At 43.5% G+C, this 6147-nt stretch overlaps 1 long non-coding RNA gene across 1 annotated transcript; it reads right to left on the reverse strand.

Annotated features, from left to right (window-relative positions):
- Window positions 1-617: 617 nt before the first annotated feature.
- LOC117764759 lies at window positions 618-5132 on the reverse strand. Its single transcript, XR_004614433.1, has 3 exons — window positions 4965-5132; window positions 2228-2375; window positions 618-1027 (listed from the first exon to the last, which is right to left on the reverse strand). It is a non-coding gene; the product is annotated as an uncharacterized LOC117764759 (long non-coding RNA).
- Window positions 5133-6147: the final 1015 nt, after the last annotated feature.

Consider the following 6147-nt stretch of genomic DNA (forward strand, 5'->3'; position numbering starts at 1 on the left):
GTGAAGCAGCACATCTGGAAAACATTTTAAAATGTGTGAATTTCTTAATTACTTTCTTTTGCCAGATTTACTGAAATGTTTCTGAACTTTGTCATATTTAACTTATTTGTATAAAATATATTAAAGATGTTAAATTCAAAAGTTAAATATATGGAGGACAGTTCCAAAGTCTAACCAGCAGAGGGAGACAGGGAGAAACATCCCTGGATCATCAAGCTTTTATATTGGTACACACAAATTTACATATTAGCTAAATAGCTTCTTAGTTACACTTTGACTTAACATTTAGATTAAGATTTAATTTTACACTTGACATATAGATTTAGATTTAACAGAGCTGTTTAACATTTAGATTTAATATGTAGATTTGATATTTAGATTTAGATCCAACATTTAACAGTTAGATTTAATATCTACAACAAACAGTGAGTTTTTTTTAAGGATTTTTAAATCTGCAGTTTATTGAGCAAAAACAACATAATTAGCAACCTTGTTTTTTTAAATGCGGTGTTTGAATCATCACACAGGTTTGGAACGTTCACACGTTTTCTTGGTGTTAGTCGTGTAAAAGCTAAATGTTTGTCTCTGACAGAAGAACGTGAGACAGCAGGGGGCGTCCTGTCAGATTTCAGAGTTTAATCAGCAGTTGCTTCATCTTCTGAGACTCAAACACATCAACCTGGAAAACTGAGAACACAGGGACAGCTGAGTTCTACCAACAGTTTGTCGTTGGGTAGAAGTGATGAACAGGCCACAGTCATTACAGTCGAATGAGCCAAAACACATGTGTATTTGAAGAGGGGGGTGAGAAAGCTGGCAGTCCAGGTCTGGTGTAATCCGGATTAATCTGGAGGTCTGGATCTCTGTGCTTTGTTCTCTGGCTTCGATCTGTTCTGTGGTTCCTGGGTTTGAGTTCGTCGCTGGGGCAAAGATCGTTCACACTCTTCCTTCTCTTTCTCTTCCATGTCTAAGGAGAAGATCGTCTCTGGGGAGGACTCAGGTGAAGTGGGGCATTCGACTGCAGGTTCTGGAGGAAACAACCAAGGTCATCAGAGTTCTTCTGGACAAAGAAAATCCAGACAAACATGAAGGTAATTAAACAAGTCGAGTAATTATAAAACAACCACAATGTGAACACAACAGCCCTTAAAAACCACCAGATTCCTTCCTCAACAACACGGTTGAATGTAGCCAGGTTTGTTTAGAAAGGTTCAGTGTGTTTGATTTAGTGACATCTAGTGGAGACTCTGAATAATACAACCACCTGAACACCTCACGGCTTGTGTGTGGCAGGAAACTGTACAAACTGTACAAACGGACTCCGTGGATATAAAGGGAGAAATACTTCAGCAATAAAGAGTTTATTTATAAATGATAATAATCTCAGTTTCAGAGGATACGAATGAAAACGTTAAGATTTGTTTTCACTTCCGATAGAAGCTCCTGAATCCTTCACACTGAACCGCTTAAAGAAACAAGTTTAGATTTAACGTTCCGGAAAGATGCTGGTTTTTGTTTTACAACCGTCACGGTGACGTCACCCGTTGGTTTGTGAGCCGAAGCCAAGGTTTCACATCGTGTTCGGCGCCATCTTGGTTTGTTGAAACCAGAAGTAACCATATTTGGAGGAGCAGGGGGTGGAGCCTGACCGAGAGCTGGCGGACACGCCCACCCACACCTGCCACCTGCATCCATTGGACGGCAACAGCTGTCAATCACACTGTGGTATCCACCCCCCCGATACATCAGGTTTATGGTCTGTTTGACTCTAAATGATCATAATTCACTAAATGAACATCAGCTGTTTGAAGAAGACTTGAAACTTGAGACTGAGACAGAAACTCCTGAATGTTTCCTGACGTTATAAAGTGAGAAGTCACTTTCTAGAGACTTCTATAGAAACTACCAGTGGAGTCGCCCCCTGCTGGTCACTACACAGAAGACAGGTTTCTGGACCCGGAGTCTACGTCAGATTTTTACAGTCTGTGATTTTACATTAAAAAAAGAGAATGTCTCCATTATATATATTTTTTAAACTTAACCGTCATGTTTCCTGAACCTGAGAAAATAAACTTCAGTGTGTGTAACATTTCAAAAAGATACTTTGTGAGTTTAGCAAAAACACTTTTTTCATCGTGAACGTTACGCTTCGCTCCTCTGACCACTTCCTGCGTCTGTGTCGATGTCGGGTTTAAGCATTCCTCCGTGCAACATAAGCTATATTTACCGCTTACGTGGCCTTTGCTACTTTTGTGCGCTTCATCCTTTTCCTCCTCATCAGTGTCACCTGAGGCCTCTTCAACCCGGCGATCAGCAGCAGCAACCTGGGCCGCGACTTGGTGAGCCAGCTTCTCAGTAGCGTCCCCTTGGGAAACCTGCAGGAACCACACAATGAGTTGTTCACATCACCAGTCACAGAACGTCCGACACACTTGTCTTATTTCTTTCAATAAAGTTCAAGACTCAAGTTTAAACCGTTTCTCTAAACATGATGGAGAAAACGCAGGAAATGAGCAGGAAACAGAATCAATGTGATCACGTGTTTTTGACCAGAGACGCCACAACAGTGTCAGAGATGCAGGCGGTTACCAGCTGAGGACGGGGCCCCGAGCTGAGGACGGGCCCCCGAGCTGAGGACGGGCCCCCGAGCTGAGGACGGGGCCCCGAGCTGAGGACGGGCCCCCGAGCTGAGGACGGGGCCCCGAGCTGAGGACGGGCCCCCGAGCTGAGGACGGGCCCCCGAGCTGAGGACGGGGCCCCGAGCTGAGGACGGGGCCCCGAGCTGAGGACGGGCCCCCGAGCTGAGGACGGGCCCCCGAGCTGAGGACGGGGCCCCGAGCTGAGGACGGTCACATTCACAGCGACGCCTTTAAATTCTATGAATGTCTCTGAACAGGAAACTGCAACGACACCACGTCAGAAACTCACGAGGCCACATGACACAAAAGCTTCATGATGTTAGACGTTCGGCCGAAGACGAGAACGTCCGTCATGTGTCGTGGCTCAGTTCGGTGTCGGGCCCCTAAAATTCGCTAAAATCCTTTTTGACATTTTCTCTCTGTAAACACGTTTTTATTCGTAACGAAGAGAAAAGAAATGAAACGAAATCAGCGTCACGTCAACATCGGAACAATCTGATCACAAACACACATCCGACCTGCAACACGTCAAACTGACGAATCACAGCTGACGACAGAAACAAATTCAGGTCCGATAAAAATATCCACGTTGTCAATTTTATTTTTAACAACGTTTACAAACGAGTCGTTGTTGTTTTATTGAACCTGAATTAACCTTCGATCGTCTTAAATACAAACAGGAATAAAATCTTTACTATATTTTATTTTGCAGCTGTTAAACGTTATAAATAAATATTATTAATGTTGTTAATGAATCTATTAATTATTTTCTAAATGAACAGATTAATTAGGAAGCTTCACATATCAAAAACAAAAAATATTTAAATAACTATAATAAAAGGAAATTATTTCTCGTCACGTTTTATTCATTTAGTCGCTTAAAATATTAAACTTTAGCAAACGTTTGTTTTGTTTGAAATAATTTTTCACTTTTTGTCAAGAAAATAAATTAGTTTGAATAAATAACCGATCAGTCCGAAAATAATTGAGGTAGATTGACTCAACGCTGCAGATTTCATGTGTAAAGAAACAGAAAAAGCAGATTTTCTGTCACCGTCGCTCTTTTCATTTCTCTTTTAATCTTTTAATCCAGAGTTTGACGCCAATAGAACCTCCTGACCAATCACATCTCTGCCTTTCAAACCACAGCGAGCGCCACGTGGAGCGAAGCCTCGTCTTCTGGCGTCTGCGGCAGCGACGACTTCCCCTGGTTCACAAAGCCTGGATTAGAAAGACAGAACCTCACCGGTGTCGCTCCTCACCGAAGCACCATAGCAACAGTTTGCTCTCACATTCTTTACGCCTGCGAGCGCTGAAACGCCGCGGCAGCTGCGACCTTTGTGTTTTTATACGAGTCGCGAGCTGCTGAGCGGCGGGAAACAGAGAAACCGTCAATTGTTCGGACGTTGTGCTGTTCGAGCAAAGTGAAACCAGCCAGAGAGAAATCTAGCAACGTTCAGACGCCATTGTTGTGTCCTGTGGGGGTTTGACGTTAACTGTAGCGGAGCTAACGTTGTTTGTGTAGCACCCCCCCCCCCTACTCTTCTTCCTCCTCCTTGTGATCACTTCATTTCTTCTTTTACAGGAACAACTCGTTTCCTCTCGTTCAAACTCTTTGTCTCTTCTCGTCTTCACCTTCAAACTTTCATCTCGTTTGGTCTTTGCTTCTTTTTCCTTCTGTCGTTTTTCTTCTTTTTTACAAAACTTTGTTAATTTTGCAGAAACAGGTTCGATCATAAAATCACAACATCCTGTATCCTCCTCTCTTCCTCCTCCTCTTCCTCCTTCTCGTCCTCCTACTCTTCCTCCTACTCCTCTTCCCCCTCCTCTTCTTCCTCTTCCTCCTCCTCTCTGTTACTGACCGGTCGTTGACGTCCTTCGTCTCAGATGAACCAGGTAACTTTGACATTGTCCTTGTGCGTCCTGCCACTCACTCTTAGTATCTGAGTCACAAACGAGCAGCAGCTCATCATCATCATAATCATCATCATCATCATCATCATCATCATGTCACAACGTCTCTCCGCTCCAGCATTGAAGAACCATTCATCCCAAAACCTGGTAGTCCAGGCTGTACTGGTGCTGTGTGGGAGAATAGAGGTACTACTAAGTTGTTTCTCAGAGCAAACGTTTGAAAAAGGTCGACGACTCTAAAGAACACACTTGCCTTAAATTCATCAGGAGTCCGAGTTCTGGCCGCGAGGCAGCGAAACGTGTGGAGGGCAACAGATTTAAAAGTGGTGATGATGTCCACCTCCTCCATCACAACTTAGCAGTACTCTACCTCGGCTCCCTACCTCTGCACACGCAACACAACACACTTACCAGTTGACCCCACACATTTGTTAGGTTATGCCCCCGGCGTCCCTGCAGAGGCACATATATGATCCCGCTGCAGTTTTTCCTCTCGCACTAGAAGCTTCAGTCAGGACACAACAACACGACGGAGGAATAATAGGAGGCCGTGTGGGGGGTGATGCTGAGGGGGGGTGCTTTAAAAAGGAGGGTCCACTCAGCAGTTCTGACTGGGGACGCCACATCCCAGGACACACAGCCAATCAGGGGGCTGACCTCACCTGTTGCCATGACGCCCGGCAGTGTCCGGTGTAAGAAGGGTCCAGGAGGGTGGGGGGGTGGAGGAGAGTGAAGGAAGCTGTGAGTCGACCTGACGCTGCTGAACACACACACACACACACACACACACACACACACACACACACACACACACACACACACACACACACACACGCTCTCCACTGTGTTAATTCACCTCTGTGACCTGGAGGCGGAGCCACTGAGCGTCACCACGACTCTGACGGACGAAATCTGAAATCATCAAACTTCTAAAAATGTTTAATGAGGTTTGAAAAGTGAAAATAAAAGTTATCAGTTACAGACGGGCGTCGTGATTGGCCGCAGCTGCACATGAGTCTCAGGGAAGGAAAATATAGAAAAATAAAAAGAGTCAATAAAAGTTGAGGCAACGAGATGCAAAGAACAAACTGGGACTTTGGAAAATGATGTTTCTGCCTCGATGTGTCTCCAGAAGTTTAAAATAATAAATGATAGGTTGTGACTGATCTTTGTTTTGATTCTGGATTTCATTTTACTGTGTTTCTTATATTTCTCATGTGTCGGTTACTTGTTTTTAATGTTGTTTTTACGAAGGTTTCTTTGGAAAATGAATTTGTCTTGATTCTATTCTATGGATGAGCTGGAATTTCATCTCAACTTTTCACCGAGGAAATAAAGGAGGAGCCGTGGAAACATTTTGAGCTGGAAAATGTTTTAAATCATTGACAACTTGATTTTTACTTGTTATGTTTCTTTTATCTTTCTTCTTCTGTCCGGTTTATTGGGGGGGGGGGGGGTATCTTTTTTTGCCATCACTTTTAAATGATGTTTTATTATTTTATCTGTTGTCTTTGGTTTTTATTGAGTTTGGTTTTTGTGTTTCTGAAACTGCTGTTTTGAAAAGTGCTGCATTAATAAAATTATTATTATAGTT

Source organism: Hippoglossus hippoglossus, chromosome 1 (genome assembly GCF_009819705.1).
Source record: "Hippoglossus hippoglossus isolate fHipHip1 chromosome 1, fHipHip1.pri, whole genome shotgun sequence".
Taxonomy (NCBI): domain Eukaryota; kingdom Metazoa; phylum Chordata; class Actinopteri; order Pleuronectiformes; family Pleuronectidae; genus Hippoglossus; species Hippoglossus hippoglossus.